The sequence below is a fragment of the Lagenorhynchus albirostris genome, chromosome 3 (assembly GCF_949774975.1).
Source record: "Lagenorhynchus albirostris chromosome 3, mLagAlb1.1, whole genome shotgun sequence".
Taxonomy (NCBI): Eukaryota; Metazoa; Chordata; class Mammalia; order Artiodactyla; family Delphinidae; genus Lagenorhynchus; species Lagenorhynchus albirostris.
The window spans coordinates 166,825,202-166,838,656 of record NC_083097.1 but is presented as its reverse complement, the minus strand read 5'-3'; the positions used below and the strand labels follow the sequence as shown (position 1 = coordinate 166,838,656).

The window sequence follows — 13,455 nt, the reverse complement described above, 5'->3', positions numbered from 1 at the left end:
GGCACAGAGACTGCCACCCACACAGGGCTTAGGATCACACGCAGACCCACAGTCCACATGCTTACATGCTCAGTGGTCAGGCACACTCAGAGAGGGGCGTCCTCAAGGTCACGTGCAAGAACACAGGGGCCCCCTGTTCAGTCACACGCGGCCACGCCCACCCTCACTCCAAGCCCCACGTGGTCGTCCCCTGTCACACCCGCTCTCACAGTCACACGCGCCGCGTCACACCCTCTCCCCTTGCCCTCCTTTGGGAGCAGTTCCTGCCCCTCCTCTATCCTTGCGCTAGGTGTAGAACGTCCCCTTGTCCCAGCCCTGCCCCACGTGGACCCCCAGACAGCCCCGCCCCCAGTCCCACCCCCTCTGCGCCCCAGTCTCCTGGGCACTGTAGGCTGTTGAGCAGCATTTCTGGCCCCCTCCCACTCGATGCTATCAGCCCACCCCCAGGTTGTGACAACCACAGATGTCCCCAGACACTCCAAGCGTCCCCTGGGAGCAGAATCGTCCTGGAGTGAGAACCGCTGATCTGGAGTAAGGGAGGACACACCAGTTTCCTCAGAGCATTCCCATCTCGAAAATGGTGTCAGTATTGCCAACCTGCATACCCCCGAGGCGGTTCATTGACAAAGCAGCAGTACTCACAGGCCCATCCACCAGAGCCATCACCAGTGGGCGGGGCACCAAGGCCAGTTCCCCAGGGGGTGTCTTGGTGCGTGCCCAGCAGCCACAGCCCCTGGTAGATGACACCCCCGCCCCCAGCAGGTGAAGCTCCTAGCAAGCGAGGTCCCACGGAAGCAACATTCCTGGCAGCAGAGGGGCCCAGCAGGGGAAGCCCCAGGTAAGGGAGCGCTCCACCCACCAAGGTCCCCAGATGCCCAGCAGCCCAGGCCCCAGGCTGGCTGGCTCACGTGAACCAAGACGTGATACTGGGCACCGTCCGGTAGTTGGGATTCTGTTGCAGCCGCTAGCAGGCCTGACAGAACATCAAGCCCCAGCTGAAGGATCTGGGCCGCAGCGTCTCCCGCCAGCGGAAGCAGCTCGGGTAGAGGGTGTGGTCCTTGACCAGCGCCAGCAGATAATGGGTCAAGTCCTTGGGGCTCTGAAAGTCTTCAGGTGGCAGGAACTGTTCATAGTTCCTCCTGCTGGGGCCCAGCACCACTGGCACTGCCCAGGCCTGCAGGGCGTTCCTCCACAGCTTCTCTGTGATATAGTCAGGGTGCAAGGAGTTCTTGAAAGCCAGGTAAAACTTGTACTGGGACAGCCTGTTGGTCATGACCTCCCGGGGCAGTGGCATGTGGGAGCGTCCATACACATCCATTTGGAGGTGAGGCTGCAGCTTCTGATAGGACTGCACCCGACCGAGTCCACCCTCCAGTTGGCCACCACCCAGGCCACCAGCTTGGTCTTGGCCGAGACGTTCACCAGTGTGTCCACAGGCTGGCCAGGCCATGGCTCACGCTAGCTGTACGGCGTGAAGATATCTGAGTCCTGGCGGTAGGACACCGTGAGGGTGAAGTATCCGTCCAGGGCCTTCAGTTTGGGGCAGTTGCTGGGCGATTCCATGCTGAACCAGACCCAGCGCTAGCTGGGGGGCCGCAGGGAAGGCGTGAGCTGTGCCTTAGGCCTGGAGCTGACCTTTCGGTGACGCACAAAGACCGCATCCGCCCGAGGGTACTCGCTGCGGTTGACAGTCAGGTGGCAGTCGGCTGTGCCGGGCCACATCTCCGAGCAGTGGGACAGAGCCACTGGGGTGTTGAATAGCCACGTCCACAGCAGGAGACGCAGAGGCGGGCGGGTGGAGGGCCCTGCAGTGGCCTGGGAGGGGGCCCCCAATTCGGGGACCCATGTGGGCTTGTCTCGGGACACACGCAGGTAGGAGGAGAAGCACGGAGCCAGAAGCAGCTGCAGCAACAGCCCGGGGAGACAGTGGTGGCAGGAACATTTTACCTTGGCCCAGCCAGGTGGATCCATGGGTCAGAGAGGAGCTGGGAGGAGGGGACAGTGAACACAGCATCACTGCTAACAAAAATAATAACACATGCCGAGCGGGCAGATGCAGGTTACCCAAGTTCATCTTTACGAGTCCTGAGGTAGGAGGCACTGTTCTCATCCCTATTTTACAGACGAGAAAACTGAGGCCAAGGACTCAATGCAAGAAAACGGCAGAACTGTAATTCCAACAGAAAGCATCTAGCTTCAGAGTCCACTTATTCCTACCCACTAGGCTACATGATCTCTGGACCTGGGATAGATTCCGATGGCTCTCAGGTCCCACCTTGACCTTGACCCTGCCCTTTCCCAGCTTTCCCAGAGTCTTTCCCAGCCTAGGGAGAAGACAGAGCTGGTTACAAGATGCTCCCCAGTGCCCTGGAGCTGAGGCTTGGAGCCAGGGCTCTGCCTGGGAGAGGTACAATGTGATTACGTTGGAAGGTTATCTGAGGGCTCACCAGGTAGTGTAGGAGTTGGGGGAAAGGGCATTCCTGGTGGACGAAACAGCCAACGCAAAGGTCCGGAGGTGACGGAGAGCCTGACAAGTTTATGGGGAGAGCACAGGAAGTGCTCAGGGAATAAGCGTCCAAAGATGGCCCCCCTGGTCCCGCACTGGGGGATCCTGGGCGGCCTCTTGGCCTGGCCGATGTCTTTCCACTCCCCGGTCCTTTCCGTTCCTGCAGGCGGTCACAAAGTCCTCCCAGACTCCAAACCCCAACCACCAGAGCGGAATCTAGGGCTTCGGCCCTGCCCCTCTCCACTTCCTGCGGCCCTGGAGACACCCATTTTACAGATAAGAAAACGGAGGTTCTGAGCGATAGATATGTCTCGTGCCCAAATACACACAGCTACAGCCCTTACGATCCAGAATCCAAACTCTCTCCTCTTAATGTAATTCCAAACTCCTCTCCCTCTTTGCAGGTGGAGCTCTGATCTACAGCCTGGCACTGTCCACTAGAACTTTCTGCTATCGTGGAAATGTTCTATATCTGCACCATCGCGTGCACCCCTATGGCTCTTGAGTCCTTGAAATGCAGCTGTTGTGTTGGACAGAGTTTTTAATCCTAAATTAAATTTAAAAAAGGTTCTCTCTTCTGTAAATCGAAGACAACTTCCAGATAAAAAGTAAAGGCAAAGCCAAAAACAGCCTCTGATAGCCAATTCAATGATTGGAAAAACTTGACAGTACATTTGGGACCTCCTGGAAGGGCAAATCTGCTCCAACGAGACATTTTTATGGAGTCTAATTACAGATCAAGGATCTACGACGAAAACTGAGTGTCCGAATTAGGTGTGCTGGGGGTGTGAAATACACCCTGGTTTCTAAGACTTAGGACGAGAACGAGACAGTAAAATTATCTCAATACTTCCTCTGTTCATTACACATTTAAACAATACTACTTTGGATCTGTTAGGTTAAAGAAAGCATATTATTAAAATTAATTTCACCTGCGTCTTTTACATTTTTAAAGTCGTGGCTACTAGAAAAATATTAATTACACGTGTGGCTTGTGTTCTGTTTCTACTGGACAGCATGTGCTGCTCTAGAATTTCTAAAAAAGGGAAATGAGGGATAATGACTCATTATTTGAAATGCACTCACCCTCTGGCCAGAGGGATTGATGCAAATGCCCACAGACATGCCAACAAAACAAGGGCGTTTTGGATAAGCTACCTGTCCATTGATGTGGGACTGGTCGAATTACGATCCCTTCTGACAACGGAATACTATGCAGTTGTGAAAAATGAATAAAAGCCTGGTTTTGGTATTAGGGTATCTTTGTCTGAAAAAACTTAAAATAGAACTACCATATGATCCAGCAATCCCACTCCTGGGCATATATCAGGAGAAAACCATAATCTAAAAAGATACAAGCACCCCAGTGTTCATTGCAGTACTATTGACAATAGCCAAGACATGGAAGCAACCTAAATATCCATTCACAGAGGAATGGATGAAGAAGATGTGGTACATATATACAATGGAATATTACTCAGCCATGAAAAAGAATGAAATAATGCCATTTGCAGCAACATGGATGGACCTAGAAACTATCATACTAAGTGAAGTAAGTCAGAAAGAGAAAGACAAATATCATGTGATATCACTCATATGTGGAATCTAATTAAAAATGATACAGATGAACATATTTACAAACTAGAAATAGACTTACAGATACTGAAAACAAACTTCTGGTTACCAAAGGGGAAACGTGGTGGGGAGGGATAAATCAGGAGCTTGGGATGAACACACACACACACACACACACACACACACTACTATATATGAGATAGATAACCAACAAGGACCTACTGTATAGCACTGGGAACTCTACTCAATATTCTGTGATAACCTATATGAGAGAACAATCTGAAAAAGAATGAATATATGTATATGTATAACGGAATCACTTTGCCGTACACCTGAAACTAACACAACTTTGCAAATCAACTATACTCCAATAAAATTAACATAAAATTTAAAAAAAATGAATAAAGCCACTGTATTGGCACAGCTCTGCAGGGTGGATCCAGGTTTTCTGGAAGCTGAACTTCCATATTTTGGGAGCCTCTCTAAGAAACGGCAAAGAAAATTGAGTCCAGACTTAGATACAGAAAGTAATCTTTATTTAGGGGTCCCTGAAGCTTAAGCTTCATCCACTTCATGGTAAATCTATGTCTGCCTGATAAAAAACAGGTTCCAGAATTAAGTAGCTGGGTCTAAATCTGCACCATCCAATATGGGGGCCACTAGCCCCATGTGGCTAACGCAACAGAGGAACAGAAATTGTGAATGTCAGTAAATTTCAAATGTAAATTTAAAAACTGAACAACGTAAAACAAGTTTGTTTTTTTTTAATTAAACACTACCCCTTTCACTCCAGCCGTTGAAAATTTAGCATCCAAATAGAAACGTCCTTAAAGAGTAAAATACACGCCAGATTGCCAAGATTTCATATGAAAGAAAGAATGTAAAATATCCTATGTAAAGTATCTCATTAGTAATTTTCTATGTCGATTACATATTGAGATAATGCTTTGGATGTATGGGGTGAAATAAGATATAGCATTAAAATTAATTTTACTGGTACCTTTCTATTCTTTTTAATGTGTCTGGTAAAAAGTTGAAAATTACATATGTGGCAGAAATCAGTTTGGCGGTTCCTCAGAAGGCTGAACACATAATTCCATATCACCCAGCAATTCCACTCCTAGATATCTACCCAAAAGGAACTGAAAAGCAGGGACTCTAAGAGATATTTGTATGTCCATGCTCATAGAAACGTGATTCACAATAGCCAAAAGTTGGAAACAACCCAGATGTCCATCGAAGGATGAGCGTATAAACAAATGTGGTCCATCCATACAATGGAACATTATTCAGCCTTAAGAAGGAGAGAGATTCTGACACACGCTATACCGTGGATGGACCTCGAGGACATGAGGCTCAGTGAAATAAGCCAGATGCAAAAGGACACATATTATATGATCCTGCTTCTATGAAATACCTAGAATAGGTAAATTCATAGAGACAGACAGTAGATTAGCGGTTACCACGGGCTGGGAGGGTTGGAAGGAGAATGAGTTTTTGCTTACTGGGGTATAAAGTTTCTATTTGGGGTGACGAAAAATTTTTGGAAACATTGGCAGTGGTTGCACACCATTGGGAATATACTTAATGCTACTGAACTGCACCCTTAAAAATGGTTAAAATGTCAAATTTTGTGTCTCATATATTCTGCCACAGTTTAAAAAATAATGTGGGACTTCCCTGGCAGTCCAGTGGTTAAGACTCCGCGCCCCTGGCACAGGTTCAATCCCTGGTTGGGGAACTAAGCTCCTGCATGCTGCACGGCGTGGCCAAAAAATAAAATTAAAAAATAAAAAATAGGGCTTCCCTGGTGGCACAGTGGTTAAGCATCCACCTGCCAATGCAGGGGACATGGGTTCGAGCCCTGGTCTGGGAAGATCCCACATGCCGCAGAGCAACTAAGCCCGTGCACCACAACTACTGAGCCTGCGCTCTAGAGCCCGCAAGCCACAACTACTGAACCCGTGCGCCACAACTACTGAAGCCCCCGCGCCTAGAGCCCATGCTCCGAAACAAAAGAAGCCACCGCAACGAGAAGCCCGCGCACCTCAACGAGGAGTAGCCCCCGCTCGCCGCAACTAGAGAAAGCCTGTGTGCAGCAACGAAGACCCAACAGAGCCAAAAATAAATAAATAAAATAAATAAATTTTTAAATAAAGAAATAAAAATAAAAAGACCCTGATGGCTGGCGGGCTCCTTCTACTGGGCAGAGCTGGCGTAACCCTCCGAATGCAGAAGGGAGAAGCTGGCAGGTGGCCTTGTGTGATGAAAAGGGAGCGCGATTTGGAATTACACGTTCATGCCAAAGTTTCTGGAAAGAGACCCAAAAGACAGGCCTTTGGGGAGACAGCGCCAAGCAGGAGTGGGATGGAGGCTGAACTCTGACCACAAGCTACTTTGCGCCACCAGGGATTTTGGCCGTGCACAAAAGGTTAATATGCGGAAATGTACTTAAGATGGATATAGTTTGTTTGTCCTGGGTTTATGGTGGCTCCTCCTAGGAGGCATGGAGGCCCTTGGCAGGGACCTTGAGAAGCGAGGATCCAGGAACGGGGCTGCGGGAGGCCGGGGGCTGAGATCCCACCCAAGTGGAACCGGAGACATTTTTTTCCTAGAAAGGAACTGAAAAATGCCATGATGCTGGGACACCGCAAAGATCAGAAAAACAAAACAAAACAAAATCCCCCCCCTGTTCCCCTGCATCTCAGGTCCTCCTCCCACGGGACAGGGTGGGAAGGAGGAAGGGCTCTGTGTTGCTGATGGGGGCCAGGAAGCAGTGGGGGTTCTAATCCAGAGTTTTGCCAGGGAGAGAGAGACAGACAGAAACAGACCGGGAGAGAAATGCTGCTCCTCCTGGTTTGGCGAATCAATCAGAACTTCCCACACCTGCTAGACCTCTGGCGCACCTGGTACCCAGAAAGACCCCAGGGAGAGCAGGCTGCAGGCCCTTCCCAGGGGGCAACGATGCCTCCTGGGAGAGGGGACATTTTCCCCAGGAGGCCTTACCTGGATGGACACTGTGCAGGATGGCAAGCAGCTGACTAGGAAGTTTAGGGCCGAGTCACAGCTTGTCACCCAGGGTGTGGATGAGGCAACACTAGGGAGGAGAAGGAAATGGACTTATTTATAGACGCAGCACAGCACAGCCCAACACCACCACAACTGCCATCAGATGACACAGGGTGTCCTGTCCCATGAGCTGGGTCATCATCTAAAAGCAAAGGTGCGACTCTGCTAATCTCCACCATAAGACCTGATGAGGGAGGGGGTGGAGGAAGTTGGGGACTAGAGTCACCGCCCTGGCCTCCCCTGTGGCCTCGAAGCACGCATGGCTTTGGGCGTAGAGTTGACCCATCCATAAAGGGAAAAGGGCTGACCCAAACCACTGGTTCTCAACGTGGTTTCCGTGGGGGCACCAGGGGTTCCATGGAGGATGGGGAGGGGCAGAATTTCAAGCTTCTCACTTTCCCTTCCAGCAGATACCACCCCCTCTTCCGTCTCAGTCAGCAAACATTTCTTGTGTACCTGCTACATGTTGGGCCCCAGGGATATTGCACAAAGCAGGTGGGTGAGACAGATAACCCATGAGGAAACTTGTAAACAAACATCAATTATAAATTGCAAAAAAGGAGGCTGTGGCCTGGTCTGGACTTCCCGGATGTGTGAGCTGAGAGCTAAAGCCCCGTAAGAATTCTCTAAGTAAAAAGGAGGACGCAAGAGCTTTCCAGGCAGGGGCTTCCCTGGTGGCGCAGTGGTTGAGAGTCTGCCTGCCAACACAGGGGACACGGGTTCAAGCCCTGGTCCAGGAAGATCCCACATGCCACAGAGCAACTAAGCCCGTGCACCACAACTGCTGAGCCCGTGCTCTAGAGCCCGCGACCCACAACTACTGAAGCCTGCGTGCCTAGAGCCAGAGCTCTGCAACGGGAGGAGCCACCGCTATGAGAAGCCCCGCACCGCAACGAGGAGTGGCCCCCTCTCGCCGCAACTAGAAAAAGCTCGCGTGCAGCAATGGAGACCCAACGCAGCCAAAAATAAAATAAATAAAATAAATAAATTAAAAAACAAAAAAGACAAAGATGTCTGCTTTTTTTTTTTTTTAAAAAAAAAGCTTTCCAGGCAGAAGGGACAGCCTGTGCAAAGCCCCTGAGGCAGCAAGGAATGGCAGCATTGGAGGAAATCCAGGAAGGCTGAGTATTCAGGAGTAGGAGATGAGGTCACCACGCCACGTTGAGCTGCGTCCGGCTGTGGTCAATGATGGATATTTAACACAACGGCGACAGGGAGCCATGGGAAGCTTCCAGCAGAGCAGTCACCACCACATAGACTCCTGTTTTGAGATGCTCTTTCAGCCTGCCACGGGGGGACAGGGAAGACAGTAGGGCAGAGGCAGGGAGGCTGGGGAGGAGGAGGCTGTTTCGGGCTGGCCAAAGCCCGAGCTCCAGCTCCCAGGTACCATGATTCCCCTGTTCCCAGATGAGAAATCACTTCTGTGAGGCTGCTTCACGCTGCCTGGACATCTACCATCTGAGTGTCCAGTTAGTTCCAGGCTGGCAGAGGTTCCAGGAGGCTGGGGTCCCCCAGGGCAGGGCATTTGTTTGTTTGTTTGTTTGTTTGTTTTGCGGTACGCAGGACTCTCACTGTTGCGGCCTCTCCCGTTGTGGAGCACAGGCTCCGGACGTGCAGCCTCAGCGGCCATGGCTCATGGGCCCAGCCGCTCCGCGGCATGTGGCATCCTCCCGGACCGGGGCACGAACCCATGTCCCCTGCATCGGCAGGCGGACTCTCAACCACTGTGCCACCAGGGAAGCCCTGTTTGTTTGTTTTTAAATGCACTGATTCTTTTTTAAACATAAATTTATTTATTTTTGGCTGCATTGGGTCTTCATTGCTGCACGTGGGTTTTCTCTAGTTGCGGCGAGCGGGGGCTACTCTTCATTGCAGTGTGTGGGCTTCTCACTGAGGTGGCTTCTCTTGTGGAGCGCAGGCTCTAGGCACGTGGGCTCAGTAGTTGTGGTTCACGGGCTCTAGAGCGCAGGCTCAGTAGTTGTGGCATGTGGGCTTAGTTGCTCTGTGGCATGTGGGATCTTCCCGGACCAGGGCTCGAACCCATGTCCCCTGCATTGGCAGGAGGATTCCCAACCACTGTGCCACCAGGGAAGCCCAGGCCATTTGTAATAGGGAAGAACAAGTCTTTTTTTTTTTTGGCCGCACCACCAGCATGTGGGATCTTGGTTCCCTGACAGGGATCAAACCCATGCCCCTGCAATGGAAGCACCTAGTCCTAACCACTGGACCACCAGGAAGTCCCGGGAAGAACAAATCTGACTCTATATTAAGGCATAACCCTCCCAGACTTCAGACAATACTACAAAGCTACAGTAATCAGAACAGCATGGTACTGGCACACAGACAGACATATGGATCAATGGAACAGAATAGAGAGCCCAGAAATAAAACCACTCACCTACAGTCAATTAATCTTTGACAAAGGAGGCAAGAATATACAATGGGGAAAATTCTCTTCAGCAAGCGGTGTTGGGAAAGCTGGACAGCCACATGTAAATTAATGAAGTTGGAACACACCCTTACACCATACACAAAAATAAACTCAAAATGGCTTAAAGACTTAAACATAAGACATGACACCATAAAATTCCTAGAAGAGAGCATAGGCAAAAAATTCCCTGACAAATTGTTCCACTGTTTCCTTAGGTCAGTCTACCAAGGCAAAAGAAATAAAAACAAAAATAAACAAATGGGACCTAATCACACTTACAACCTTTTGCACAGCAAAGGAAACCATAAACAAAAAGAAAAGACAACCTACAGACTGGGAGAAAATATCTGCAAATGATGCGACCAACAAGGGCTTAATCTCCAAAATACACAAACAGCTCATACAACTCAACAACAACAACAAAATAGCCGAATCAGAAAATGGGCAGAAGACCTAAATAAACATTACTCCAGAGAAGAAATACAGATGGCCAATAGGCACATGAAAAGATGCTCAACATCACTGATTACTAGAGAAATGCAAATCAAAACTACAATGAGGTACCACCTCACACCGGTCAGAATGGCCACCATTAAAATGTCTACAAATGGGGCTTCCCTGGTGGCGCAGTGGTTGGGAGTCCGCCTGCCGATGCAGGGGACACGGGTTTGTGCCCCGGTCTGGGAAGATCCCGCATGCCGCGGAGCGGCTGGGCCCGTGAGCCATGGCCGCTGAGCCTGCGCGACACGAGCCTGTGCTCCGCAACGGGAGAGGCCACAACAGTGAGAGGCCCACGTACCTCAGGAAAAAAAAAAAAAAGTGTCTACAAATAACAAATCCTGGAGAGGGTGTGGAGAAAAGGGAAACCTCCTACACTGTTCGTGGGAATGTAAGTTGGTGCAGCCACTGTGGAAAAACAGTGTGGAGGTTCCTCAAAAAACTAAAAATAGAATTACCATATGACCCAGCAATCCCACTCCTGGGCATATATCTGGACAACTCCATTTTGAAAAGATACATGCACCTCTATGTTCATAGCAGCACTATTCACAATAGCCAAGACATGGAAACCACCTAAATGTCCATCAGCAGATGAATGGATAAAGAAGAAGTGGTAGCTGCATAGCACAGGGAGATCAGCTCGGTGCTTTGTGACCACCTAGAGGTGTGGGATAGGGCGGGTGGAAGGGAGATGCAAGAGGGAAGGGATATGGGGATATATGTATACATATAGCTGATTCACTTTGTTGTACAGCAGAAACTAACACAACAAAAGCAATTATACTCCCATAAAGCAATTATACTCCCATAAAGATGTTAAAAAAATAACTAATTAAAAAAGGTGGTACCTATATACAATGGAATACTACTCAGCCATAAAAAAGAATGAAACAGCCATTTGCAGCAACATGGATGCAACTAAAGATTATCATACTAAGTGAAGTAAGTCTGAAAGAGAAATACAAATACCATATGATTTCACTTGCATATGGAGTCTAAAATATGACACAAATGAACCTATCTATGAAACAGAAACAGGCTCATGGGCATAGAGAACAAACCTGTGGTTGCCAAGGGGAGTGGGTTGGGAGAGGGATGGACTGGGGGGTTAGGGTTAGCAGATGGAAGCTTTTATATATAGACTGGGTAAACACCAAAGTCCTACCGTCTAGCATAGGGAACTATATTCAATACCCTATGATAAGCCATAATGGAAAAGAATATTAAAAAAAAAGAATGTACATATATATTTGTATCGTTGATTCACTTTGCTGTACAGCACAAATTAACACAACTCTGTAAGTCAACTATACTTCAATTAAAAAAAGTATTGATTAAAAAAAAATCTGACTCGGGATTTCCCTGGCGGTCCAGTGGTTAAGACTCTGCACTTCCAACGCAGGGGGTGCGGGTTCGATCCCTGGTTGGGGAACTAAGATCCCACATGCCACAGGGCGCAGCCAAAACAACAACAACAACAACCACCTTTGATTTGTACAACAAGATATGTGCCTTTTATAATATCTAAGTTATAGCAATAAAGCATTAAAAAGAAAAATCTGACTCCATTTTAGTTTTGACCTTTTTTTTTTTTTGCGGTACGCGGGCCTCTCACTGTTGTGGCCTCTCCCGCTGCGGAGCACAAGCACCGGACGTGCAGGCTCAGCGGCCACAGCTCATGGGCCCAGCCGCTCCACGGTATGTGGGATCTTCCCAGACCAGGGCACGAACCCGTGTCCCCTGCATCGGCAGGCGGACTCTCAACCACTGCGCCACCAGGGAAGCCCTTTGGTTCTGACCTTTTACTTTAACTCTGTGCTCCTGTTGTCTGTGCTTAGACATGCTGACTGCACCTTTTGTAAAAGCATGTTGCCTATAGCTTGAAATATACAGAATAGCCTGACCATGACCTGACCTGACAGAGAATAACATTTGTTTTCTTGGAGCTTTACAGGAACACCGTGACCCAACCTTGACCTGACCTACATGGCCAGATGCAGAACAAAGGATCTGACACCACGTCCCTCCCTCACCTGGCCTTTAGAAGTGCTTTGCTGAAACCCTTCGAGGAGTTTGGACTTTTTAAGGCACGAGCCACCCATCTCCTTGCATGGCCCTGCGATAAACATTTCTCTGCTCCAAACTCCAACGATGTTTCGGTACTGTTTGACCTCACTGTGCGTTGGGCACGTGGACTTACATTGGGTGGGTAACACATTTACAGAGGAGCCTTACCCAAAGTTGCTCATGGCTCGCTCCTGACAGGCAGAATTATCTGGTGACTTATTAAAATATAACTCATGAAGGTCACTGTGTCCTCAGCCCAAGGCCAAACCTTGATAGGCAAACCTTCAGCCTTCACACAGTCGCCCTGCCTATATGGAAACTGAGGTCCAGAGATGGTCACTCAGAATCTCAAGGGCACAGTGGGGTCTCCAGCTACACAAGCTGCTCTGCCAGGAACACTCTTTGCTCGCCCCCACCCCCCCTTGGCCACCTGGTTAATCCCTAGTCATCCTGCAGAGCTCCTCCAGGGAGCCTCCCCAGATTCCTCCCGTCCCCTGAGCTGAATCAGATCACTCCTCTGGCCCCCCACAGCTGCCTGGTGTCCCCCATCATAGCTTTGGCCACCCTGTGTCATTTCCTCTGCTGGGCTGACAGCCCCATGAGGACAGAAAAGCCGGGAGAGCACGAGAGTGGGGAAGAGAGAGTAAGAACTTGGGCTGGGGCTTCCCTGGTGGCACAGTGGTTCAGAATCCGCCTGTCAATGCAGGGGATACGGGTTCGAGCCCTGGTCCGGGAAGATCCCACATGCCGCGGAGCAACTAAGCCCATGCACCACAACTACTGAGCCTGTGCCCTAGAGCCCGCGAGCCACAACTGCTGAGCCCACGTGCCGCAACTACTGAAGCCCGCGTACCTGGAGCCCCTGCTCCACAACAAGAGAAGCCACCGCAATGAGAAGCCCGTGCACCGCAAAGAAGAGTAGCCCCCGTTCGCCACAACTAGAGAGAGCCCGCGCGCAGCAGCGAAGACTCAACGCAGCCAAAAATATAATTAATTAATTAATTAATTAATTTTAATATGTTAATTATACTAATAATTAATATATTAATTATTATTAATTATAATATTAATTTTATTATTATTAGTTAATACAATTAATCATTATATTAATTATAATAATATAATTAATATATTAATTATATAATTATATATATATAATGGTGGTGGACTCTCCACCACTGCGCCACCAGGGAAGCCCCCTGCCTACAATGGTAATTTCAGACTTTGTTGACATTGTTGCCTGCCTCACAGAGCTGGGAAGTGGAGCACAGGGTGGGAATGGAGGGGGTTGGGATTTGAACCAAGG

General features: G+C 49.2%; 1 pseudogene; it reads right to left on the bottom strand.

The window, feature by feature from the left end:
- Nucleotides 1-904: 904 nt before the first annotated feature.
- LOC132518726 (3-galactosyl-N-acetylglucosaminide 4-alpha-L-fucosyltransferase FUT3-like) lies at nt 905-1,971 on the bottom strand (annotated as a pseudogene).
- Nucleotides 1,972-13,455: the final 11,484 nt, after the last annotated feature.